Here is a 10,660-nt window from a genome sequence, read left to right as displayed (position 1 = left end):
GATTCTCTTTTCGCTTTACCCTTTCAACCAACCTGTTAAGGCCTGGATAGCAATCCCATTGCAATGACTGCTGTAGTCAGCTTTTACATAAGGATCTGGATGCACTAAAGCAGGGGTTCTCAAACTTCATTGCACCGTGACCCTCCTTCTGACAAAAAAAATTACTACATGACCCCAAGAGGGGAAACCAAAGCCTGAGCCTGCCCGAGCCCTGCTGCCTCGGGTGAGGGTGGGGGCCAAAGTCCCAAGTCCCGCCTCCCTGGGCCGCAGCCCTTGCTCTTAGGCCCTGGGCATTGGGGCTCAGCAAGTCTAACATCAGCCCTGACAACCCCATTAAAATAGGGTCCCGACCCACTATGGGGTCCCAACCCACAGTTTGAGAACCGCTGCGCTAAAGCAACATAATTAACATAAAATACAAATTGGTTAAAATTGAGAATACAACATGGATTCTGACCTCTGCACACATAGGTATTAAGGGATTATTGCTAGTGTTCATTGGATCATAGGACTGGAAGGGACCTTGAGAGGTCATCTACTCCAGTTCCCTGCAGTCATGGCAGGAGTAAGTATTATCTAGACCAGGAATTGGCAACCTTTGGCACGCGGCCGGTCAGGGAAATCCACTAGAGGGCCGGGACGGTTTGTTTACCTGCAGCATCTGCAGGTTCGGCCGATTGCAGCTCCCACTGGCTGCGGTTCGCCGTTCCAGGCCAATAGGGGCTGCGGGAAGCGGCAGCCAGCACATCCCTCAGCCCATGCCACTTCCCACAGCCCTCATTGGCCTGGAATGGAGAACCACGGCCAGTGGGAGCTGCAATCGGCCGAACCTGCAGACGCTGCAGGTAAACAAAATGTCCCGGCCCGCCAGCGGATTTTCCTGACAGGCTGCATGCCAAAGGTTGCTGATCCCCGATCTAGACCATCCCTGACAGGTGTTTGTCTAACCTGCTCTTAAAAATCTCCAATAATGGAGATTCCACAACCTCCCTAGGCAATTTATTCCAGTGCTTGCATATATAAAACCATCAGTAACTTCACTTTCTGTTAACTGTTTTGTTTGTGTTTAAGAGAATCCTCATTAGCACAAAAATGAATCAATACAAATCTGTCATTGATTCTCAAACTGCCCTTTTGGTTCAGGTTTATCAATATATTTAATAATCACTGTTAGATCTACAATTTGGTTGCAGATCCTTGATATTGATCACAGGGGGAAGGTGCTAAGGTTTGGCGTTTTCCCCATCTATTTTATTGGTGATATCAGATATTTTAAGTCTAAATTTTGTCAGTTTCACCTGCAGTTGATTTTGCCACAATTATAGATGCCATTTTTGAAAATTCGTCCTACAATGCATAGTTTTTATTTTCGTTCCACTTATATAGATCAGAGTAATCACAATTTTGTTTTAAAGTGCATCAAGTAAATCTCCATGAAGCTTATAGTAAAAATAAGTAGAGGAGGACTATGATAGCAGCAGCAACAATTTGTTTGAAAAGGATGTTACAATCAATCCAAAAGATAAGACCTTCCCAAAAGGCACTATTATCAAAGCAAGGCAATTATTATTATTTGCATTATAATGGTGTCTTCCCCACTATGCTAGATACTGTACAAACACAATGAAGAATGATTTCTGGCTCAATAGAGTTTATAATATAATTCTGTGAGTCTATGAAAACAGGTAGATACAACCAATAGATGGGGGAAGAGCACAAAGATGACAGTTTTAAGTCTCTCGGTCACAATGCAGACCATTCAATTTGTCAGTAATCATAAAAACCGTGAGTTCATTTAACATTGACAAGATTGTTAAAGTCATTGATCTAGAACATAAGAGGAGTTTTGTCTCTTGTGTTCCCCATGTCCAGGGCCGGCTCCAGGCACCAGCTTAACAAGCAGGTGCTTGGGGCGGCCAAGGGAGAGGGGCAGCACCTGCGGCAATTTGGGGATGGCAGGTCCCTCACTCCCTCTAGGAGCGAAGGACCTGCCGCTGAACTGCCGCCGCCAATCGCGGCTTTTTTTTTTTTTTTTGCTTGGGCGGCAGAAATGCTGGAGCCGGCCCTGCCCATGTCCATCTTTCCTCCACATTCTCTTACCCAGCAGAGAGACTGATTAATAGTAGCATGCACAGCTTGGCAAAGCAATAAATAAAAGGTAATATGATAATAAAGCCACACATGTCTGAAGAATGTAATCATCACCGAGTCAAGGCCTTAACAAGATTCTAAAAAGGATTAGACATTGATATAGGTAGTGAGAACATCCACAGTTATATTAGAGAGCAGGCAGATTATACAGTGATAATTAAGCCTTATGCCTCAAGGCATAAATCCACTGCTAACGGACAGAGGTTAGGAAACAACTTCTCCTATGGGCAGATTATTCCATAACAGCCTATTATGGGTATTCTTGCACTTCCCTTTGCAACATGTGGTACTGGCCATCATCAGGGACAAGATACCAGATGAGGTGGACTATAGGTCCTGTATGGCAATTCCTCCTTTCCTATCATAAGAACATAAGGATGGCCATACTGGGTTAGACCAAAGGTCCGTCTAGCCCAGTATCTTGTCTTCTGACAATGGCCAATGCCATATACTTCAGAGGGAATGAACAGAACAGGACAATTGGCTGTGAGTGACTCCAGTGTATTGGGGGGGGGGGGGATGTGCATCGGAGGTGAGGAGTGGCTGTGAGTGACTCCAGTGTGTGTGTGTGTTTGTCTTGGGGATGGGGGGGGGGGTGATGAGTGCCTCAGTTTCCCCATCTGTAAAATGAGGATACTGACCTCTTGTGCAAAGCGCTTTGAGATCTAATGATGAAAATCATTAGATAAGAGGTAGGTATTATTATTATCATCTTTCTGTGCCTCTGTTTCCTGTCCCACCCTTTGCCTATCTTGTCTATTTAGCTTATAAACCTATCAGGGCAAAGATTTTGTCTTACTAAGCATATGCACAGCACCTAGCACAATGAGTGTCCCAAAGTTAGTTGGGGACTTTAGGTGCTACTGTAATGCAAATAATGAATAATAATTGCAACCTTCTCTTCTCTGGCCTTCCCGCTTCAAGCCTTTCCCCTTTTCATCTATTCAACATTCCCCCGATAAAATCATCTCCTTAAATCCTTTCCAGTCTTTTAGGACAGTGATTCTCAATAGGAGTACGTGTACCCCTGGGGGCACGCAGAAGTTTTCCAGGGGATACGGCAACTCATCTACATATTTCCCTAGCTTTACACAGGCTACATAAAAAGCACCAGCGAAGTCAGTACAAACTAAAATTTCATACAGACAATGACTTGTTTATATTTCTCTACATACTATACACTGAAATGTAAGTACAACATTTATATTCCAGTGGATTTATTTTATAATTATATGGTAAAAATGAGAAAGTAAGCAATTTTTCAGTAATGGTGTGCTCTTACACTTGTATTTTTATGTCTAACTTTTGTAAGCAAGTAGTTTTTCAGTTAGGTGAAACTTGGGGGTATGGAAGACAAATCAGACTCTTGAAAGGGGTACAGTAGTCTGGAAAGGTTCAGAGCTACTGTTTTAAGCTGTACCTACATGGAGAATTTTAGAAATTCTCCCACCATTGGCCTAGTACCAATGCTGCTCAACTGGTGGAAGCACTAGTGTAGATCAAGTGCCAGCGTGCTTACACTGATTTGTCCAGATCTGCTCAGAGAAGGCTTCAATATAGTGATTAAAATGTTTGCATGCGGTCTATACTAGCGTTCTCACCTTTGCTAACACTGCTGGAGCATCAGTAGTTGGTGACCAACTGAGAAAACTGCTAAAAACTCAGTGTAGTGAAGAGCTTGCAGTCTCACATTTCAAGTTCTGAGTTTCAGTTTCAATCCTACACCTATTTACATCTCTGCTCTCATTTCTTCCTGTTCCCTCTCTGGCTCCATATGCATTCCTCAATCCTCTCCCCTTATTGCTCACTGCATCTTTTTCTCCCCTCTCAGCCTGGTGCAAATATTGACAGACTAGTATATTTAAGTCAAGTGGACTTATGGGACACAGCCTGCTAAATGTACATAGACCGTTTGCACCTATTCAAATGAGTTTTCCCACACACTTAAAATTACAGGACTCTTGTTTCACAGTAATGCTGCTGACTCTACTGATTTTATACAAAACAGATAGAAAACTCTTTACCACCCAGTGGATTCCTTTAATTTCCAGATCTGTTTTTACAGCAACTGTCAAAGATCCAAGAGCCAGTGTGATGGCACAAATACCTGTTCATTACAAGCTTCTGTAGGTGAATCATTATATTATGCAGCAAATATTCCCTCTTTGTAAAGGAACATAAGGCTTCACATAAAGCAGATTATATACTACACTTCCCTTAATAAAGGGCCTTCAATAATTAACCAGATACTTAATGAACACTACTTGAGGATTTAGTTCAATAAGGTTATAAAATGAACTTGACTTAAAGCAACAGCTTTCCACTCTCACAATTCTGACCCACTACAGTGGTAAGGGGGGGAGCAGCAGTATTGGTGGCTCCCACACTTCTCCCAACACCAAGTGCTCACCCTTCTCCTCCCTCTCAGATCCCCAATCTTCTCTTGCTCCCCTCTACTCACCCTGAGAAGCTTTGAAACCCCACCCCTCCTCTGCAATAGACAAAGAGATCCATTCATCTCACCTGAGCTATCAGCCACTTCCCTCCTGCTTCTCTGCTCAGACGTGATGCTGACACTATGCCAGTGCCTCCCTGTCCTCAGCAACTTCTTGGCCTCAGGAGCAGGGTGGGACCAAGAAGCGGGCAGAGGAGTGGCACGTTGGGCAGACAGGCTTGGAGGATGTGAGGGGTTCCAGAGACAGGCAAGTGAATAGAGTCAAGTCTGGACTGGCTCCTCTCAAGACTCATGATTAGGCCTCTCCTCCGCAGCAGCTCTTTCATTCACACAATAGTGCCCCCTAGCAACTCATCAGGAAACTGGCCAGTTTTTACAGGGACACTGTCAGGAAAAAAATAAAAATGGTCAGGGAAAATAAAGTTTTACAAAATCTAAAACCCACAGAAATGTTGCCAGGATTTTTTTTAAATCCGGTGAAAAACAGTGTCCTTAATGTTTGTTCGTTAATAAACATTCTTCAGCAGTCTTTGCAACCTAAACATTGAAGCATCTTACTAGTGCTTGAGAACTTGTGAGTGAAATCAGCCAGAAACTCTATATCAGCACAAGTATGAAACTGGCTGGCAAGTTCCTTTATATTGCCCAACATGAAAAGAATGCAAACAGTATAAATAGTGAAAAGAAAATAATAGTTTTTAAAGTCTCTTAGTTCTACTTATCTGTATTATCTGTACTTCAGGAAAGGTGATTAATCATTTTTAACCACTATTTCTTTAACTGCCTTTAGGATTAGCTGATTTCCTAAGGGTTAACACCTGCTGTGAATTTCAGATCTTCTAATATAATCCCCCAACTCATTATTATAAACAGAGTAGTCTAGGTGGCATCATATTTCATCAAAAGCTGATCAGTGTTGTACGTATGAGCAAGACAATTTTGCACTGTTATTGTATGTGGTTTTATTCAAATTAGAAGTCTTATCTTCAGTTGAAAGACATTGATGACACTAGAAATGCCATGTGTAAGAAAGATATTACTACAAAGATGGTAACATCTGCTTCCACCATTTGGGGCCTAATCTCACCAAGTGCTGAGCTCTTATTGACATCAGTATGGCTAGGGTGCTCAGCACCGTATAGCAAGTAGCCAGCAACCTTCAGCCTCAGGACGTCTATAACTAGTTTAGAGATCACATGGATGGATGAGATTTCCTTTGAAGGACTGCTGTGAGGAATGAATGATAGTTTACTATATATCAAGGGATTTGGAAGAACTTCCAAGCAAGAATAAATAATGAATGTCAAAAATTAAATATACTGTATTGCCTTTGGTGGCATCAGAGATGGAATTCAAGCATCCAAGCTTTTACCCTTATGGATTTCTTTTCTTTCCCTTTTAAAATCTTTTCTGTGCTATTTAATTCTTCCTGGACTCCACTCATTAGTGATGCTTTTCTGAAATCAGTTGAGCTACACTGATTTATACCAACTGAGAATCTGGTCCAGAGTCTGAACAATCACAAACCACAAACATTAGAAACACGTAGAGGAAAATGGAAAAATGATTTCAATCAAGATAAGATGTTTTTCTACAAGATATGCTGTAGGAATTATCTTGGGGAAGTTCTATGGCTTGTATTACACAGAAGGTCAGACTAGATGATCACAGTGATCACTTAGAATCTATGGATCCATGATTTCTAGGCTTTCTAGTGATTTTATTTTTTATGTGAATTTTTAGTTATATTGAACTGTACAGGACAGTATTTTCAATAGTTTTTGAGGTTTCTAAAATGTATTATTCTTTTCCCCCCTTTTTTATTCCAAGGCTGTACATTGTAACTAAGGATATTGGAATTTATATTAATTATTTTTATTACTTGTATTACAGTAGCGCCTAGGGATTCCAGTCATGGATTGGGGCCCCACTGTTCTGGCCATGTAACAAAAAAGATGGTATCTAAACAGCTTGGAATAGAACACTAGCACAGGGCCAGCTCCAGCTTTTCTGCCGCTCCACGCAGCCAAAAAAAAAAAAAAAAACTGATCGGCGGAGCTCTATCGCGCCACTTGATAATCGCACCACTTGATTCTTCAGCGGCAATTTGGCGGCAGGTTCTTCGCTCCCTCTCTTCCTCTTCGGCAGCACTTCAGCGGCAGCTCAAAGAAGAAGAGAGGGACTGAGGGACCTGCCGCCGAATTCTCGCCGAAGACCAGGAGGTGCCGCTCCTTTGTATTGGCTGCCCCAAGCACCTGCTTCCTTAGCTGTTGCCTGGAGCTGGCCGTGGGGGAGCATAAGGAAACATTGACACATTTTAGGCAAAAGAATAAGAAAAAAGTAGTACCAATAAAATTAATGTTGAACTAAAAAGGACACTTTTAAAAACAAACAACACATGTGGGGGTATAGAGTTCTGATGAGTACTGTTTCTGGACAACTCCCATAACTTAGCCCAAATCCATGCCAATAGAGCCTTTGTGCTACTATACACCATCATGTATTCTGTAAACATAACAATATGTGGTAGGGTGACCAGACAGCAAATGTGACAAATCGGGACAGGGGTGGGGGGTAATAGGTGCCTATATAAGACAAAGCCCCAAATATCAGGACTGTCCCTATAAAATCAGGACATCTGGTCACCCTAATATGTGGACTTTGCAAATGGATAAGAAAAAACAATCAGATCAAATTTGGGGCTTACTGACCTTCAGAGTGACTCTGTAAGCAGGCAGTCTGAGACTCTGGAGATGGAGGAAAACAGAGACCCAGAATTGCCAGTAAATGTAGACAGGCAATATGTCTATAATGTCATGTGAGGACACGTTAACTAGTGCTGTGTGTTAACATCTACATATTTATCAATCTAGGTACTTCTATGGTTCCCTTCACGGAAGTATCTGGTCATCTCACAGACATTAATGAAGATCTTCACAACACTTTGGGAAGTATGTCAGTTTCACAGATGGAGATTTAAAGTACAGAGATTCAGATCAAATCCTCAAAGGTGTTTAGGCTCCTAATTTCTATTGATTCCAATGGAAGTTAGGAGCCTAAGTATTTTTGAGGATCTAGACCTACGTGAGTTGCCCAAGGTTTCATAAGAAGCCTCTGACAGAACTTGAACACAGATCTCCTGAGTCTCGGGAGGTTTAAATGAGAGGTTTAAATGAGAGGCGATACTCAGTAAAAACAAGAGTCCAACTGTAGAGGAAATCTTGTTTTGCCTTTGGTGCATTTCCATGTAGGCTGGTAATAAATTTTCAACTAGCAGGGTTATCGAAGCTTCTCAGTGACTAAACAGGTACATATCAGAGCACTTCTCATAACACATTTTCAAAGAAGATCCAATGGATAAAGGATGAAGGATAAAAAGTGGTACAAATATTGTATGTATTGAGATTTGTTGGTCAGCAGAAGTTAGGACTAGCTGGGCTAACACTAAATTTCCTGATTATCTTTTCTATGCTGTAACATTAAAATATTTTAACCACAAATAGCTGCATTCTCACATTTTTCTGCAGGTCCCATTGCTGTAAGGAACTTTTGTACTTGAGGGCACAGCTGTATATGTGTGAAAAAGAAGTGTTTTGTTTTTTGTTTTTTTTTAAGGTAGGGAGGCTAACTGAGGTTGGGAAAAAGGTGTTAGAGAAATGCAGTGTGTTATATTTTTAACTAGCACAAACATTAGCCAAGGGAATACAAAAAAAAAGTCAATATGATTGTTTGCATCAAGATATTGGAAATATTTTCATGTGAAATTTTTTAAAGATGACTAAAAGTATTGGTTTAATTAAAATTCATTACTATGAAGAAGTAAAGGTCTGTAGAAGTGTGCATTATTGACAATTCTCTTGACAGTTACACTGCTACAATCCCACAGAAATGAATGAGGTTGCACCGGTGCCGCTGAAGGCAGGATCTGTCCCATTGGCTGAAAAAGGCAGCCTGGAGCCCCAGGGAAGAGAACCGAGAAGAAACAACCAGCGTTTAGGTAGTTGTGTGTAGGAACCGGGTCCCTTCTGCCTGGGGAAACTGCTGCAGGAATGGCACGTCCCTGTTAGGAGTATGCACCGAGCCAGCCAGCCCACCACACTGTCGCAAGCCCGGGGGCTGCTGACCGGCAGGACACGGATCCTGCCGGAGCTGGGGAGCTGCTGCCATCCACACCACAGCCGAAGGGCAGGAGCAGGCAAGGATTCAAGCTGAGCCCGTTTCCAGCGCTCAGCGCAGGATCCAAGCGAAGGGGAGCAGACGCATCCCCGCCACCCACTGCCCTGTCAAGAGCAATGGTCTGCAAACCCCGCCAGGCGCCCGACAGGAGCCCAAGTCCAGGGGCGAGGAGGGGGCCGGGCTGTGGGCCTGGCCCCTGGGGAAGCCCTTACCTGAAGGGAAGGACACCTCTCGTGGCCAGACATCTGCGCGTCTCTCCCGCGGAGCCTGGCTCAGCAGCAGCCGCCCTGTGGGACGCGCCCGGGCCGAGGGGAGCTAGTCCCGCGCCCGGGCTCAGGGCGCGCCTCCCCGTGGCTGACTGGCATCGCCCTGTCAACGCCCCCGCAGCGCGGCGCTACGCGGCGCGGCGCTCCCCTGGCCGGGCGAAGCAGCGGGAAGCGCCGTGGGGCGCGGGATGGAGACGGGAAGCCCAAGCGGGGACGCCCTCCCAGGGATCTGCCGGGGCGGGGGAGGGAGGTTCACGACTCTGCAGCGGGACAGCGGACAGGAAGCGCGAGCTCGGCGAACAGAGCGAGCCCCGAAGAGTTTGCTGGCCCGTGCACCGACCCCCTTAGGACAAGCTGGATCCCACACCCAGCCCCTAAGCGGCCGGGCAGCTTATTAGCCCGACGCTGCCTATTTCAGCACAACTGGGCCAGGCGGGGCTCAGAACCGCAGGGGCAGAAGCTGGATTCAAGCAGAGACAAAGTAGTTTAACTTTCTCACTCCTTATGGACTATAACAGGGTTCAAAAAGGAACTAGATAAATTCATGGAGGATGGGTCCAGCAATGGCTATTAGCCAGGATGGTGTCCCCAGCCTTTGCCTGCCAGAAGCTGGCAGTGGCCGGCAAATGAGGAGAGATTAAAGAGGCTAGGACTCTTCAGCTTGGAAAAGGGGAGACTAAGGGGGGATATGATAGAGGTAAATAAAATCCTGAGTGATGTGGAGAAAGTGAATAAGGAAAAGTTATTTACTTATTCCCATAATACAAGAACTAGGGGTCACCAAATGAAATTAATAGGCAGCAGGTTTAAAACAAATACAAGGAAGTTCTTCTTCACGCAGCGCACAGTCAACCTGTGGAACTCCTTGCCTGAGGAGGTTGTGAAGGCTAGGACTATAACAGCGTTTAAAAGAGAACTGGATAAATTCATGATGGTTAAGTCCATTAATGGCTATTAGCCAGGATGGGTAAGGAATGATGTACCTAGCCTCTGTTTGCCAGAGGATGGAGATGGATGGCAGGAGAAAGATCACTTGATCATTGCCTGTTAGGTCCACTCCCTCTGGGGCACCTGGCGTTGGCCACTGTCGGTAGACAGGATACTGGGCTAGATGGACCTTTGGTCTGAGACGGTATGGCCTTTCTTATGTTCTTATGTTAAATGGATCCCTTGACTTGATTATTACCTGTTCTGTTCATTCCCGCTGGGGCACCTGGCATTGGCCACTGTCGGTGGACAGGATACTGGGTTAGATGGACCTTTGGTCTGTCCTAGTGGGGCCGTTCTTATGGAGGCTTTATCCCCGTGTTTCAGACATTTACATTTGCAACCAACCTTCTCAGTACAAATTCAGTATTGAGTCTTCCTCAATCCGAGCCTCCCACCTTGAGAGCAACCCCTACTCCAAATGAAGTCAGCCTGGATAAACTGTTTGAGAGTTATTTTTAGTCCACATGATCCAGGTGGTCCAAGGACTAAATGTGTGTCTCCAGCATCTACTTCAAAGTAAATGCTACAGTTAAACGCTCCTCTCCTAGGGGAAAAACAAACACGCAGAAAAGGATGGCTGGCGGGGGGTCTGGGATCTCAATGCCAAGTGCCAGTACCATGC

The sequence above is a fragment of the Chrysemys picta genome, chromosome 1 (genome assembly GCF_011386835.1).
Source record: "Chrysemys picta bellii isolate R12L10 chromosome 1, ASM1138683v2, whole genome shotgun sequence".
In the NCBI taxonomy this organism is placed as follows: Eukaryota; Metazoa; Chordata; order Testudines; family Emydidae; genus Chrysemys; species Chrysemys picta.
This window is presented reverse-complemented; position numbering follows the sequence as displayed.